The sequence below is a fragment of the Stomoxys calcitrans genome, chromosome 1 (assembly GCF_963082655.1).
Source record: "Stomoxys calcitrans chromosome 1, idStoCalc2.1, whole genome shotgun sequence".
Lineage (NCBI taxonomy): Eukaryota > Metazoa > Arthropoda > Insecta > Diptera > Muscidae > Stomoxys > Stomoxys calcitrans.
Window position 1 is genome coordinate 189,089,982 of NC_081552.1, and position 18,137 is coordinate 189,108,118.

At 38.7% G+C, this 18,137-nt stretch overlaps 1 protein-coding gene across 5 annotated transcripts in view; it reads right to left on the reverse strand.

Annotated features, from left to right (window-relative positions):
• The window catches only part of LOC106090959 (scavenger receptor class B member 1), a 201,685-nt gene extending 189,082 nt beyond the window's left edge, over positions 1-12,603 (reverse strand). For 3 of the 5 annotated variants that reach the window (XR_009396899.1, XM_059361888.1, XM_059361873.1), the window contains exon 1: positions 11,746-12,603. The gene's annotated coding sequence lies outside the window, so the exon portion shown is untranslated. The remainder of the gene's footprint in view (positions 1-11,745) is intronic. The other 2 variants (XM_059361883.1, XM_059361877.1) reach the window with 2 other exon arrangements.
• Between the last annotated feature and the right edge of the window lie 5,534 nt (positions 12,604-18,137).

Consider the following 18,137-nt stretch of genomic DNA (forward strand, 5'->3'; position numbering starts at 1 on the left):
TGGCAAATATGGTTGGATATGTAGGCAGCTACAAAAGCAAAAGTTTTGTTTTGATTTTTCTGGGTTAAAGCAAACGTTTTAAGGCATTTTATGGTCTAAAAATGGGAACACATTTTGCTTTCATTAACTCAAGCCATTATGGTAATCCGTTCTAATAACGTTTATCTGAATGCTATGAAACCTTCGCAAAAACTATAGAAAACTGAAAAACTGAAAACTGTGGTCTCAGGAGGCGACATAGTGATGAATTATTTGAGGAACTGTCATCCCTCTATATCGTTCAAATGAAGAAGCAAAGGCACCAAGACTGAACTCAACTTGTTTTGTATGAGCGAGTCCTTGGGCATGAACTAGTGTCGGATACAGGAGATGAGGCTAACGCAACCGTGGTGGAAAATCTGAACCCAAATACGGTCGGGCTTCTACAGATAAATCTTTATCGCAGTAAAGCCGCTTAGTCAGTAGAGGTTCTTCTGATGACTGAAGCATATGACGTCGATCTTATTCATGAGTCATGATTAAAGGGAGCCGTAGTTCCCGGACTAAGACTTCCAAGACTTATACTACCTTATGGAATAGGCAATGGGAGACATGGAGTTTGTATAGGAGGCGACCTAGTACTTGTAGCTGCCGTAACGAGTATGGTTAAGATTGGACTATATTTGGACAAAGCTGCATTTGAATCTAACTTAGCAGTTCTGGGCGCCCCGTTAGCCGAGTTGGCAGCGTGTGCTTGGATTACCAGTGCAGGGCTCGTGGTTTCCATTTCCGCCAGAAGCCTTGGTCTGTCGCTACTGTGGTATCACAATGGACTTAAAATTGTCTAAGTGAGTCTGTAAAGGGTTGCCACTCTTACCAAAACTACCCTAGCAGTTCTTGGCTCAAATTTTGCACAACCATTTCCCTTATGACCTACAACATACGTGCCAAATACAGTCTAAGTCTATCCATAATAAAAAATTGCTCCCTTTTTAACCGATCTGCCTATTTGAGCCCCTATGGAGCACAATTCCCATCCGATTTGGCTGAATTTTTTTGCAAAATTTCGTCTCCATCATCCAAATGAAGTAAGGCCCGAATCGGTCTATATCCTGATATAGCTCCAATACCACAGCAATTCTTATCCATTATCCCTTGTTTGCTTATAAAGAAACTAGCTGGTCAGGTGTGCTTCGCCACATCAACAAGTGTTTGCGGTCTCTTTTGTGTGCTCCAAAAAACTACAAAGTAACCTCGAAAAAGAAAATTTTAAGTTAGGAATTCCGTGTTGATTACAAAATCCTTAATTGTTCTCCATAGCACTCCCCTATGTTGGTTTATGTTTGGTTTCGTGTCCCCACCTAAGTACCGGTGACTGTTAGCCGCGAAAGCCGGGCAATGACATAGGAAATGATCCAACGTCTCATCATCTTCCCCACATGATCTACACATGCTATCTATGGTTCAGATCGGACTTTATTTCGATATAATATTCATATAGACCGATCTGTCGGTAAAGGGTGTAAAAGCTGTCATATAGACCGATATGCCGATTAAGAATCTGACGTCCATAAAAGCTTATTGCCCGATTTCTTTAAAATGGGAATCTGTGAGTTGATTTAAGCCTCCCGCCATCTGACCCACATATTGTATAGATCGCACGATGTTTAGATATATCTGTCATATAGACCGATTAAGGGTCTGAAGTCCATAAAAGCTTTATTACCCAATTTCGTTGAAATTTTAAATAGTGAGGTGTTTTAAGCCTCCAGACATCCGATCCAAATATGGTTCAGATCGGACTATATTTAGATATAGCTGCCATATAGACCGATCTATTAATTAAGGATCTGAATCCCATAAAAAGCGGATTTCTTCCCCGATTTCGATGAAACTGTGACTTGTACAAGAGTTCTCGGGACCTGAATAAAATATGATTGAGACGAGCCCCTGAGGCACGGCCGAACTTAACAGGTTTCTACTTGTTTTGTTTGAGTTAGTTATCAATGTTAGGGGGTTCCTTATTTACTATGCTTTTGTTTCTCAAAGCAATCTTTTTTTCTTCCGGGTGCGTGTTATTGGTTCAGCGCTCCAACCGCATGCTTTATTTGGAGCCGCATATGTATCTCTCGATGCCGCGAGACGCTTGCTTCAAGATCCGACACCCGCTCTTAGACACTCCTACCCTGGCAACAGGTTATTGGTTATTTAAAGGCGCCAAAAACTCGCCGTGTAATTTCGAGTATTATTGCCACTCAGTATTCATCAAGTAAGAGTCGTTGGCACCTGACCCCCATTGAGACTCTCCTCTTGAAATCGCTGTTTGAAAATAGTGGACTCAGGTGTAGATGCTTCCACCCATCCATCCATCCATCTTTCATCCGATATAAGCTTTTATGTCATTTCCAGCTACGCTACAGGTTTAATCCCACCTTTTTAAAATTATGAAACAGCTGTTTGGTTCATCATCTCAACAAAACTCGTAACTGACAAATTTCATAAAAATCGGATGAGATGAATATATACCCGTAGATCCCATATATCATCCGATAAGCGCTTTTATGAAAAGTCAAAATCTGTTACAATTAAGATTTGTATATTTGTATACCCCGCACCATGGGATGGGGGTATACTAATCTAGACACTTCCCTTTGTAACACCTCGAAACATTGATCTAGGACCCCATAAAGTATATATATTCTTGATCGTCTCAACATTCTGAGTCGAACTAGCCATGTCTGTCCGTGTGTCTGTCGAAATCACGATAGCGGTCGAACGCGTAAGGCCAGCCGCCTAAAATTTTGCACAGATTCTCAATATTGATGTAGGGTCGTTGAAGATTGCAAACGGGTCACATCGGTTAAGATTTGTACATAGCTCCCATGTACACCGATCTCCCGATTTGACTTATTGAGCCCCTGGAAGCCGCAATTGTTGTCCGATTTGACCGAAATGGTGTACATAGTGTTCAGTTAACCAACAATTTTGCCAAGTACAGTCCGAATCAGTCTATAACCTGCCATGTATAGCACCCATATAAACCGATCTCCCGATATGAGTTCTTAAGCCCCTGAAAGACCCAATTTTCATCCGATTTGATTGGAATTTTGAACATAGTGTTCTGTTGTGACTTCCAAACACTGTGCCAAGTACGGCCAAAATCGGTCAAGAACCTGATACAGCTCCCATATAAACCGATCTCCCGATTTGACCTTTTTAGCCCCTGGAAGCCGCAATTTTTGTTCGATTTGACCGAAATGGTGCACATAGTGTTCTGGTATGACTTCCAACAACTTTGCCAAAGACGTTGTGAATAACCTGATGCAGCTCCCATATAAACCGATCTCCCGATTTGCCTTCTAGAGCCCCTACAAGGCCCAATTTTCATCCGATTTGGCTGAAATTTTGCACATAGTGTTCTGCTATGACTTTCAACAATTGTGCCAAGTACGGTCCGAATTGGTCTACAACCTGATATAGCTCCCATATAAACCGACCTCCCGATATGAGTTCTTAAGCCCCTAGCCCCCTCTATTTTCATCCGATATGGCTGAAAATTTGCACATAGTGTTCTGCTATGAGTTTCAACAATTAAACCAAGTACGGTCCGAATCGGTCTATAACCTGATATAGCTCCCATATAAACCGACCTCCCGATTTGAGTTCCTAAGCCCCTGTAAGCCTCAATTATCATCCGATTTGGCTGAAATTTGCATGTGGTGTTTCGTTATGGCTTTCAACAACTGTGCCAAGTATGGTTTGAAACGGTCAAGAATCTGATACAGCTCCCATATAGACCAATCTCCCGATTTGACTTCTTGAGTCCCTAGAAGCCTCAATTTTCATCCGATATGGCTGACATTTTGAGTGCGGTGTTCTGTTATGGCTTCCAACAACTATACAAAGTACGGTCTAAATTGGTCAAGAACATGATATAGCTGCAATATAGACCGATCTATCCATTTAAGGTTTTCGGGCCATAAAAAGTGCATTTATTGTCCGATGTCTCGGAAATTTGGGACAATGAGCTGTGTTGGGCCCCCGACATCTTTCATTCAATTTGGTCCATAACGGTCCAGATTTGAATACAGCTGCCATACAGATCGATCTCTCGATTTAAGGTCTTGGACCCCTCAAAATACGCATTTATTGTCCGATTTCGCCGAAATTTGGGACAGTGAGTTGTGTTAGGTCCTTCGACATCTTTTTGCAATTTGACCTAGATCGGTTCAGATTTGAATATAGCTGCCATATAGACCGATCTCTCGATTTAAAGCCTTGGCCCCATAAAGGTCGCATTTATTGTCCGATTTCGCTGAAATTTGACACAGTGACGTATGTTAGTCTTTTCGACATCCGTGCCTTCTATGGTTCAGATAGGTCTATATTTGGATATAGCTACCACAAAGACCAATATTTTGTTCTACAAAATTGAACAATGTATTTTACTTATTAGATGTCCGTGCCGAATTCGGTCCAAATCAGACCATATTTCGATATAGCTCCTATGAGCGCATAATTAATGCATTTTTCACTGGATTATGATGAAAGGTGGTTTACATATATACCCGAGGTGGGGGGAATCCAAAGTTCGGCCCAGCCGAACTTAACCTCTTTTTACTTGTTTTAAAACTAGTAGCTAGACATGGTAGTATTACTAGGGCATTATACAGACGGCCCATTCCGTGTTTGTTTTTCTTTCTTTACTTGCTGATTATTATAAATGTATTTTGGAGTTTTGTCTAGCAGACCCCTCACTAAGGCAATGCATATAAATGGGACTTTACTAAAAGGCCTAAAGACCAGAAATATATGGAAGAAACATCTTCCTTGAACATTCATCACATAGCAACAAAAGCCCCAAACACATTGCAAAAAATTGCCAAAAATGCCTTTCAACACAGACGGAACAACGACTATGTGCCGATATACAAATAACATGATTCATGCCCTTAGGGGTTATATTGGCGAAGGTGATGCTTCATTACATCTGTTCACTACAAAATGTTCGACAAAAATCCAAAATAGCCCAATATATTTGGCAAAACCAGCAAACGAAACCCCAAACGAAAAAAAAAACTTCAAAATTAGTAACACATTGGTTGGATTTTTGTTTATTCGAAAAATTATGAACAATTTAATTACAAATAGCGGTGGCTTGCAAAATGCCCTCTGCATGAACCGCACTCAAGAAACCAAAACAATCTCATTGTGGTGTGTGTGTGTGTGTGTGTGTGTGCTTCTTTTTCTCTGTTTCTGCTTTATGGCGGTCCCCTATCATAACCTGTCGTTAAAGTTCAAATGTTAACGTGAAAGATATTTTTGAAAAGTAAGAGCAAGCACTTGCTATTTCACCGCTTGCCGCTTAAGGTTAGACGCTTGAGGAGAATGGTAATATTTTAGCAACTTGCATTGGCATAAATACCACACTGTTGCAGATGATTTGCGGAAAAATTGTGCAAACCTTTTTTTTTTGTATCGAAATATTTTATAAAAATCCAATAAAAACAGAAATGATATGTCCAATTCCCACACTATAGTTATGAATATAGTTTTTTTTTTTATCCCGTCATCTATTAAAAGCTAAATGACACCCATCATGATATCATAAAAAAAAGGTTGGTCAGACCACTCTTGGTTTTTTTAGAGGTAATACCAACAGATTTTGTTGGTTTCTATACGTTAATAATAATAATTTCTGAGGCGGTCAACTAAATATGTGCAAATTGTAATAACTACGGCGTACAAATGACAAAATTATTGCAAATTACTCAAAATCTGACGAACACATATGTGGGAGCTATATATAAATCTGAAACGATTTCGAGCAAACTCTTAGATATTGTGGTAGTCGTCGAGGAAAGCATGGTATAAAATTTTAGGAAGATTAGTCAAAAAATGCGCTTGCAGAAGCTCTCGAAATGAAAATCCGGCGATATATATAAAAATGAGAGCTATATCTAAATCAGAAACAATTTCTATGAAATTCACCAGTAATGTTAAGAGTCATAAGAAAATCCTTCCTGCCAAATTTCGAGAGAATCGAATGAGCACTTTATTGCAATATTTCTCAAATCGGACGAATATATATACGGGAGCTATATCTAAATCTGAACCGATTTAGAACAAACTTTTCAGATATTGTGAAAGATGTCGAGAAAAGCGTTGTACAAAGTTTTGGTAAGATTGGTCAATAAATGCGCTCGCAGTGGCTCTAGAAGTGAAAATCGGGCGATATATATAAATGACAGCTATATCTAAATATGCACCGATTTCCATGAATCAACGATCACCAGTAACGTCGAGAGTCAAGAGAAAATCCTTCCTGACAAATTTCGAGAATATTGGCGAACAAATGACCATTTTATTGCATTATTACTGCAAATCGGACGAACATATATATGGAAGCTATATCCAAATCTGAACCGATTTCGAGCCAACTTTATAAACATTCTTAAAGTCGTCGAGGAAAGCGTTATACAAAATTTTTGGAAAATTGGTCAATAAATGCGCTTGCATTGGCTCTTGGAGTGAAAATCGGGCGATATACATATATGGTAGCTATATCTAAATCTGACCCGATTTCCATGAAATTGCCAATAATTCGGGAGTCAAGAGAAAATCATTCCTGCCAAATTTCGAGAGAATTGGTTAACAAATGAGCACTTTATTGTAATATTTCTTAAAATCGGACGAACATATATATGGGAGCTATATTTAAATCTGAACCGATTTAGAACAAACTTCTCAGATATTGTGGTAGTCGTTCAGTAAAGCGTTGTACAAATTTTAAGAAAAATGGTCAATACATGAGCTTGCAGTGGCTCTAGGAGTGAAAATTCCTCGGTCCATCCGTATGTTGCTTGTACATTAACTTTCGGAGGAATAAAGCTAGCTACTTGAAATTTTGTACAAACACTTCCTTCTAGTGTAAGACGATTGGCATTGTAAAAGAGCCATATTGGTCCATGTTCTGATATAGCTGCCTTACCGTCCTGGTTATTATTGCCCTTATGGCAATTTTACTGTCGGTAAAGATGTTCACACTCGACGTTCTCGCGCGTTAGCAACATACCAATTCACACATTCCATGATCGCCCGGATTTCCGCCTGCAGGACCGTTTATGGTCAGGCAGCCTAAAACAGAACTCAGTCCCTGGATTCTCAATGTCGACCCCCAGGCCCACTCTGTCCTCGAGCTTTGATCCATCAGTGTAACATGATCTTCCAGATGGCAATACTAGGGTTCCGTCAATCCAAGACTGTGCCGATGGTAGCAGTGCGTCGCACTCGACTTCAAGGTTCATCTCAGGTATCCGATCGGAAATCTCTTCCCTTCCTTCCACGTTTCATATCGTCGCCTCGAGTATACCGCGATGATATAAGCTGCTCCCATTCTCAACCCATTCTCCCATCGCCCTAAGTCTCATAACCACAGTGGCTGCCTCACACTTAATCTGTATATCAATGGGTCGGATATCTAGAATAGTCTCCAGTGCTCTAGTGGGCGTGGTCCTCATCGCTCCGCCTATGCCAAGACAAGGTGTTCTCTGAACCTGTTGTATGTTCCTTATGTTGTACTTTTTCTCCATAGCAGTCCACCAAACTACTGAGGCGTAAGTAAGTATTGGCCTAATCACGCTTCTGTAGAGCTAGCGGGCTATTCAAGGATTCAGGCCCCATTTCGAGCCTACGGCCCGTCTATATAGTGCCCAACATCTGTTAGCATTCTCAGTACGTTCCTGAAATGTGGCACTTCCAATTCAGTTTCCTGTCCAAGATCACACCTAAATATTTGACCTTGTCAGATATCGAAATCGTCTTATTGAGGAAACATGGTTCCTTAAATTGGACCACCTTCGTCTTCCTCGCAAACAGGCATATTTCCGTCTTCTCTGGGTTAACATGGAGACCTCTGGGTCTCCCATATACAGCGATCTCCCGATTCTTATCCGATTTAGCTGATATTTTGCTCAATGACTTCCACTATGGTCTCCAACATCCAAAACAAGTATGGCCTGAATGGGTCCATAACCTGATATAGCTTTAATAGCATGACGCATTTTATCCGTTATCCTTTGTTTGCCCATAAAGAGATACCGGGCAAAGAACTTGACAAATGCGATACATGTTGGAGGGTATACAAGTTTCGCCCCGGCCGAACTTTTACTTGTTTATGACTTCTAATAGCCATAACACATACGGTCTATATCGGTCCATTACTTGATAGAGCTCCTATATATTTGAAAAAGTCATTTAAATAACTTATGCCATTCGATCCCTGGTGGAGGGTGTATAAGATACGGCCCGGAAGAACTTAAAATGGTTTTACGTACTAAAAGTTTGTTCAGCTAAAATTTGTCTTATACCAAAAACATATAAAATAATTTTACACGAAAATACCGTTTCCCAAAAAGCATAGATAGGAAAAGCCAAATTGTGGATATTTTCTTATAGTTGCCGGCTTAAAACTACAATTTTCATTAAATCCCTCTGGTCGAGATTCTGGGCGAATCAGAAATCGCGATACGCATGGCCGGCTAAATGGTTTTTAGCAATATCACACATTTTGCCTTACTTTTGAAAGTTATTTGCTGTGCTATTCTTTGAATTTAAAGGAATAGACCAAATAGTCTATAGAGGGCCAACATCCTGCAATGGAATGTTAATAAGATTTGTTTTGGGTGGGGTGGGGTGGTCCACCAAACACTTGGTCCGCCAATTGGATATCAGATACGTTTTCTAATCTTAAATACCATTCATTTGAGTCCCATATTGTCGTGATTGGTCTATATATACATTTTGTAGGTTTTGGGGATGGGGCCCCCCAGGTGCCCCATCCGAAATTTGGATACCAAATTTTTGTTTTTAGGCTACTATAAGAGAGCACACAAAATTTCGTTACAATCGCACAACCCATCTCCGAAATCTGGCGTTTCTAAAAATTAGGGTAAGGGGGAGGGTCCGCTCCCCCTTCAGATATCAAAAAATCTAGTACCATCATCATCATTATGCACCATCTGTGAAAATTTCAAGAAAATGGGTTCAGCCGTTTTTGAGTCTATAAGGAACACACAAACAAACAAACACAAATTGATTTTTATATATAAGACATGATATATTACGAATATAACACCACATGCAAATTTTGTTAAGATCGGAAAAAAATGTGACTTTTACAGCCTTAAAAGTCCATATCGGATGAAAGATATATATGGGAGCTATATCTAAATCTGAACCGATATTTTTCAAAATCAATAGCGTTCGTCCTTGAGCCAAAGAAGTGACATGTGCAAAATTTCAAGACAATCAGACAATAAATGCGACCTGTGCCTTGATCACGAGAATACATGGACAAACAGACGGACACAGCTCAATCGAATCAGGAAGTGATTCTAAGCCGATCGGTATACTTATCAATGGGTCTAGATCTTCTCCTTCTTAGCGTTGCAAACAAATGCACAAACTTATAGTACCTTGTACCACAGTGGTGGTGTAGGGTTTACAAATTAAAACTCTGGTGCATATTTTTGAAACTTTTTCATTGGCAAATTTTGTCAAGATTAGTCAAAGAATTATAATTTTCAAGAAATCTTGTCAAAACTTGATTTGCCTAATTTAATTTTGATTGAAAGTTTGAGTTAATAGAAAATATAATTTTAACTGTCTTTTTTTTTAAATAGGATTTTCTAAAAATTTTTTTGTTTGTAACACCCAGAGGCAAGTGGGATAGACCCATTGAAAAGTATACCTATCGACTCGGAATCACTTTCTGTTTCGATTTAGCTATGTCCGTCTGTGTGCCTGTCCATGTTAATTTGTGTACAAAGTACAGGTCGCAGTTTTCATGCGATCGTCTTAAAATTTGGCAAAGGCATGTTTTTCGGCCTAGAGACGAAGCCTATTGAAATTTGAAAAAATCAGTTCAGATTTGGAAATAGCTTCCATAAAATGGTCATTTGTTGACCGATTCTATTAAAATTTAGCAGAAAGGATTCTCTTATGAATGTCGACATTATTCGTGAATTTAAGAGAAATCGGTTCAGATTTAGATATAGCTCTCATATATATATATCGCCCGATTTTAACTTCTAGAGCCACTGCAAGGGCATTCATTGACAAATCTTGGATATAGGGTCAGATTTGGATATAGCTTCCATATATATGTTCGTCCGATTTGCAGTAATAATGTAATAAAATGGTCATTTGTTCACCGACACTCTCGAAATTTTTCAAGAAGGATTTTCTCTTGACTCTCGACATTACTGGTGAATTTCATGGAAATCGGTGCAGATTTAGATATAGCTGTCATATATATATATATATATATATATATATATATATATATACAAAGTACATATATACAAAGTATATATATACAAAGTATATATATATATCGCCCGATTTTCAATTCTAGAGCCACTGCAAGCTCATTTATTGACCAATCTTACCAAAATTTTGCACAACGCTTTCCTTGACAACTACCAACTACCACAAAATTTAGATATAGCTCCCATATATATGTTCGTCCGATTTTGAGAAATATTACAATAAAGTGCTCATTTGTTAACCGATTCTCTCGAAATTTGGCAGGAAGGATTTTCTCTTGACTCCCGACATTACTGGTCAATTTCATGGAAATCGGTTCAGATTTAGATATAGCTGCCATATATGTATATCGCCCGATTTTCACTCCAAGAGCCAATGCAAGCGCATTTATAAACCAATCTTGCCAACATTTTGCACAACGCTATGCTTGACGACTACCACAATATCTAAGAAGTTTGGTCAAAGTCGGTTCAGATTTAGAGATAGCCCCCTATATATATATTCGTCTGATTTTGAGAAGTATTGCAATAAAGTGTTCATTTGTTAACCGATTCGCTCGAAATTTGGCAGGAAGGATTTGCTTCTGACTCTTAGTAATACTGGTAAATTTCATAAAAATCGGTTCAGATTTATATAGCAATCATATATGTATATCGCCCGATTTTCACTTCTAGGGTTACTGCAAGAGCATTTAGTGTGCACAACGCTTTCCTCGATACCCAACACAATATCAAAGAAGTTTGTTCGAAATCGGTTGAGTTTTAGATGCAGCTCCCATATACATGTTCGTCAGATTTTGGGTAACTGAATAATGTTGTGATTTGTCAACCGTATTTATGATAGTTTGAATATATTTGCTCGAAATTTGATAGGGATTGTTTGATAACCCATCCCGAGGCCAATCAAAATTGGCTCAGGATTGTATATAGCTCCCACATTGTACTTATGGGGTAGATGTAGGGTATTATACAGTCGGCACCGCCCGACTTTTACCTTTCATTACTGGGTTGGTGCACAATTTTAGTTGATTTTTGGCTTTTATGGAAAATTTAGTGAAAATTTCATACGTTGATATGTTTAACAATATTGGCAGAATTTTTTTTTTTTTTTTTGCTTTTTAACTGTCATATAAAAATATTTCTTAGTTTTACGATTGGAAAGTTTTTTTTTTTTTTTTTGATTATCTTAAAATGCAATTGAAATGCATTTGTCTTTGGTATAATGAGCTCAAGTTATAAATTTGAGTTTTATTTTTCTGCCAGCCACCGAGCGCATAACCATATTTAGATGGGAACCTTTTGTACTATTAAAGTTCATGGGGCACTTATGTTTAAGACCTAAAGAAAATTTTAATGAGCAATTTTTCAAAATGTTTCGTTTCAATTTAATTAAGTTATAAATTTTCCTTTCTTTTGGTTTTAAACACCTTAGTCTTACCTTTTGGCAATTAAGTGTCCCAAACAATCAAAAGTAATCCAACTGATGACAATGTTAATGTGACAGGGTGAAACAGCTCTTAAAGAAAAATGCTACAGAAATTTTGTGAGGCTTTAATTATCGTTTTGCACTTGTTTTGTTTCAACAACCAGCTCTAGTTGTTGCCTTTATTTTAGCTCTGTGTTGATTACTTATTTTTTTTTTCGTTTAAACTGTTCGATTAACACATATGCTTTAAATACATCTCGTTGCAGATACACTAAAATTGAAAATGGTAAATTTTTGCAAAACGAAAAACAAAACACAAATCAACTGAAAAGAGCACACGCATAACCAACCGGCCGGACACACAGTTGTAAGATGTCTATGAGTGCCTTAAACTGATAAACGGACGGGACGATATGGGCATAGAGAATATTTGTAGCTGAATTTTTCGATTTTTTGTTTTGCAGACAACAAACACCAACAACTTGTTGCGAATTTTGTTTTAAATTCTCAAAAATTCCCAATTCGAAAAACTTTTTTTGTTTGGTATTTGGTTTTTTTTTTTTTTTTGTTTATATTAAATCTTAATTTCTGTTTTTTTTTTAAACAGCATCAATTTTAAGGTTTGCCTTTTTCATTTTATTATTGCCTCTGAAAACACCCTTCAATTGCAAAGTGAGTAACTGTAAAATTTGTCATTTTATTTACATTTTTTAAAACTTCAATTTGATCTGTGTCAAGCAACGACTTTTTTCGTATTTATATGCTGCATTTATTTATTTTTTCTTTTTCTTATTGTTTCTGCTAAAATTCTTATCGTATGCACATAGGTTTTAAATCTTAGGGAGAGCGCGCGCGCACTAACGTGTCTTATTTCCCGGAGTTATCACAACGAAATGAAAAGCTTGCTTGCTTAAAACGCAACAGATGCCCAACGTTTTTGTTACAAATCCCAGTGTGCGCTTTAGATTTTGAGCCAAGTTAGCCGAACTAAAAATCGTCAAAGAAAGATACAACGAGCAGTCGGCAACAACAAGTGGTTTAACATGGCCACTACATTCAGTCATGTTAACTAACAGCCAAGCAATCGTACACACAAACACACACACACACACACATACACTAGAGCTTATTCACCACACTGTCAATGAACAAGCAAGCAAGCAAATGGCCAACAAAACATTCCCTCATCATAAAGACTGCAAAGCAGCAAAAATGTAAAATAAAAATGCCCCAGTATCAAAGAAAGTGAACGCAAGCTAAAGAAAAACTGACATTTCATTGATTATTCAAAAGTTTTGCCTTCGTTTTGTAGGCAAACAAAAGACTTAGGACACGAACTTGTATTCAAGTGTCGAATATCAGCAACGATGGAGGCATACAAAACATTCTCAGCGCTCACCGGCAAATGTGGTGAATTTCTGTTGCTTTCCGGTAGAAAACAGGGGATGTACACTGGCTAGCAGTAACCGCACCGACAGACTACATGCCATGTTAATGTTAATGACGATAGTGATCTCGTCTAATACCTACGTATATCGTGACATGCTAGTTTCCTGCATTTGATAGATGTGTAATGTGGATTTTTCCCATGCTAGTTATCAATGGCGCGCGCTTTGACGTTATAGTTGACGATTCTGAAAAAATTTCCCGTGAACTATAGACTTATGCGTAGGGAAATAAAAGCTTAAGCAATACAATGTAAAGTCATTGGCAATGTCATACCAAATTTTCATACACAAAAAAGAGGCTACAAGACATATGACCCAATGTAGTGATTCCTTTTGAATCACTGCAGTGAGGCAAGGCAGACGGTGACGACTATGTAGGCAGTCCTAGTACTACATGACTGCAAATGCAAATTTGCCCCTAAGGAACTGACGCAAACTTCTCATATATTCAAAATTTAAACTTAGCGATAGGTTAGGTTGAGAAGAGGATGCAGATATTAAACGGCCCCATGCCACTATAGACACCTAAGCCAGTAATCGGCTTGTTGTGCGCTCTTAAAACTTAAAAAGCTCAGTGATAAGGGGCCTCCTTTTGAAAGCCGAGTCCGAACGATGTGTCGCATTGCGACACCTCTTTGGAAAGAAGTTTTAACATGGCATAGTACCTGACAGATGTTGCGCAGTGCTTTCATGTTTTCGTTGGACAAAAATAGTAAGAGTTAGCATAGAGCTCTACAATTTTGCACAGAGGTATTTTTGAGTGCAATATAGAAAAAAAAAAAATAGAGTGTGGCCCAAAACGGTCTAAAACCTGATATAGCTCCCACATAAACCTCACTTCCGAATCAACATCTTGAGCCTCCGGAGGGTGCATTATATGGGAGCTTAATCAGGTTATAGACTGATATGAACCGCACTTGGCACAGTTATTGGAAATCATAACAGAAATGTTTCAGCAAAATCGGACAAGAATTGCGGCTTAAGGGCTCAATAAATCAAATCGGAAAATCGGTTTATACGGATTTGACTGAAATTTTGGATGTGTTATACTGTTATGATTTTTAACAAGTGCGACAAGTATGGTCCAAACCTGATTGTGTTAGGCCCTTCGACATCCCTTTTGAATTGAACCCAGATCGGTCCAGATTTAGAAATAGCTGTCATATGGACCGATTCGCCGATTTAGGGTCTAAGTCACATTTATTATCCGATTTTGCTAAAATTTTTGACAGTGAGTTGCGTTAGGCCACTAGACATTTTTCGTCAATTTGGCCCAGATCGGTCCAGATTTGGATATAGCTGTCATATAGACTAATTTCGATTTAAGGTTTTTGTCCCATAAAAGACGAATTTATTGTCCGATTTCGCCGAAATTTGGGACAATGGGGTTATGTTCTTCAACATATTTCTGCAATTCGGCCCAGATCGGTTTAGATTTGGATATAGCTGCCATATAGACCGATCTCTCGATTTAAAGTCTTGGTCCCATAAAAGACACATTTATAATCTGATTTCGCTGAAATTTGACACCGAGACTTATGTTAGGCTTTTCGACATCCGTGTCGTATATGGTTCAGATCGGTCTATATTTGGATATGGCTACAAAAAAGACTCTACAAAATTGAACAATAAGTTGTACTTTTTAAGCCACTCAATATCTGCGCCATATGGGGGCATAAATTATGCACTTTTCACCGAATCATCACGAAAGGTGGTTTACACATATACCCAAGGTGGTCTTCTTACTTGGTTAATATGCTAAGTATAAACAAGTAAAAGCGTGCTGAGTTGGGCCCGGCCTAAACTTATACACCCTCCACCATGGATCGCATTTGTCGAGTTCTTTGCGCGGTATCTCTTTTTAGGTTACAAATGCTTTAGGCAAATAATTGAATGCTGAACATTGTAGAAGTTATGGTGTTATATTTGAGTCCATTCGAATAAGAATTGCGCCCTGTAGGGGCTCAAGAAGCAAAATCGGGAGAGCGGTTTACATGGGAGCTGTATCACGCTATAGATCGATTCAGACCATATTGAACACGTATGTTGAAGGTCATGGGAGAAGCCGTTCTACAAAATTTCAGACAAATCGGATGAGAATTCCGCCCTCTAGAGGCTCCAGAAGTCAAGATCCCAGATCCCTTTATATGGCAGCTACTATATCAGGTTACGCAACGATTTGCACCATATTACCACAGTTGTTGGAAGTCATAACAAAAAACCACGAGCAAAATTACAGACAAATCAGATAAGAATTGCGCCCTCTAAAAGCTGAAGAGGTCAAGACCCAAGATCGGTTTATATGGCAGCTATATCAGGTTATGAACCGATTTGAACTCTGCTTAGCAAAATATTAATTTCAGTCACATCGGACTAGAATTGCGCCCTCTAGAGGCTCAAGAAGTCAAGACCCAAGGTCGGTTTATGTGACAGCTATACCAGGTATTAGACCGATTTGAAACATACTTAACACAGTTATTGGAAGTGATACCAAAACACCACGAGCAAAATTACAGCCAAATCGGATAAGAAGAGCGCCCTCTAGCGGCTCAAGAAGTCAAGACCCAAGGTCGGTTTATGTGACAGCTATACCAGGTTTTAGACCGATTTGAACCATACTGAGCACAGTTATTGGAAGTGATACCAAAACAACACTAGCAAAATTACAGCCAAATCGGATAAGAAGTGCGCCCTCTAGCGGCTCAAGAAGTCAATACCCAAGGTCGTTTTATATGGCAGCTATATCAAAACATGGAGCGATTTGGCCCATTTACAATCCCAACCGACCTACACTAATAAATTTCAAGTGGCTAGCTTTACTGCTTCGAAAGTTAGCGTGCTTTCGACAGACAGACGGTCGGACGGACAAGGCTAGTTCAACACAAAATGTCATGATGATCAAGAATATATATACCTTATGCGGTCGTAGATGCATATTTCGAGGTGTTACAAATAGAATGACGAGATTAGTGTACCCCCATCCTATGGTGGAGGGTATAAAAAAGAAATTTTCAAAAAAAAATACTTGGACAGTTATCTATGAAGTAAAATAAGAATCAATCAGCGATCCAAATTTGAAAAGGATGGTCATGTCCGTTAGCAAATAGGAAATTAAATTTAAAGACAGCATCTTTATTTTAAAATGTTAGTTTTTTTGCTTGTTTTCGTTGCTAAAATCCTACGAATAAGGAAAAATCTTAAATCTTGGGTCAACTTTTTTTCAGTGTATATTTAACAGCCTGTTTCACCAAGTTGATGGCTTCAATTCACTCGCACGATCGATACGGTGGTATATTTATGGAGCTGTCTAGTTTGGATTTGGCTTGAGTGTTGAAAGGCATGATTGGATGACAATTGAGGCTGTCAAATGCAGAGATAGGTTTGTATAGTGGCTATATAAGTTTATAGACCGATTCGGATCATACTTGGTTTATATGTTGGGAGTCACAAATCATTGTGTAAAATTTCAGATAAATGGGTTATAAATTGAGGCCTATAGGAGCTAAAGAAGTCAAATCCATGGATCGGTTTATATGGGGGCTATATGAGTTTATAGAACGATTCGGAATAGACTTGGTCCAGATGTTGGAATTCATTATATAAATCATTTTATCATGTTTCGGCCAAATCAGATGAAAGTAGAGGCTTGTAGTGGCTCAAAATAAAAAATGCGCTATCGTGATTTCGACTGACGGAAAGACGGACGGACGAAAATGACTTGATCGACTCAGAAACTTAATGCATCAATAATCTGTATACTTTACAGGGTCTCCGATCAATATTTCGAGGTGTTAAAAACAGAATGACTAGATTGGTATACCGCCCAATAGCCTCACACAAAACCTTTTTTTTTAAATCGCACCATTATGCGACCCGAACGAAAGTTTGTAGAATCGATGTAACCAATTTTAAAACCACAACAATTGTTCCCCGGATCATCCTTGGACCTGCCATTTCCCAATCTGGTTAACGCTTCAGTTGGTGGAATGGCTAAGATATAATGTCATTATATCGATGGGCACGATGGGCATAAATATCTTCTCAGATAGCCAGGCAGCCATTAAATCCCTGAAAACAAAAACAGCTCTCGACTGTCGTAGATCTCTCAACGAGGTGACTGAACAGTTCAAAATTCATCTGTTCTGGGTACCGGGCCTCAGAGATATTGCAGGGAATTTTAAAGCGGACGAGCTTGCGAAACTAGGAACTACCTTACACACTCCAGGGATACTGGAATCTGTGGGTATGTCTCTAGCGACATGTAAGCTATGTTTTTAGGACCAGCCCCGAAGAACATTGAATGATAGATGGTCACAAAGAGGTTGCTGTGAGCATTCCAAAACTGTGTGGTGTCATCTAGACTTGAAGAGGTCTACTGCTTTGCTGTCATTGGCTAGAACAGACGTCTCAGTCCTTGTGTCCGTCATTACAGGTCAATGTCTAATCGGAAAACGTGCTGACAGACTGAAGGTTGCCAGCAAAGACTTTTGCAGAAGCTGTGAGGACATCGAGGAAGAAGATACTATAGAACACCTTTTGAGTGTGTGTGTCCCGCACTAGTAGTTAGAAGGAGTTCCACTTTAGGTTCTTATTTCTTTGAGAACCTGTCTGATTAGCGGATGTAAACATTCGCAAGTTATTGGGCTTTTTAAAGCGATCTGGATGGTTCAACGGTAGAAAGTAGAAGGCATCTTCCTTCTTCTGTTCCTGTGGTATCACAATGGACGAAAACGTCTAAGTGAGTCTGATGGCAGACTGCCACTTAAACCTAACCTAATCTAACGCCTCAGCTACAATCATTTAGTTTATCGTTTGGGTATCTTTATTAGTTCAGAAATGGCAGACCTGAACCATATTAAGGTCGGATATCGTGAGGTTCAAAAAAACTTACTGTTTCAAATTTCAGCGAAATCGTGTAATAAATAAAGCTTTTAAGGGCTTCAGTCCCCTTATCGG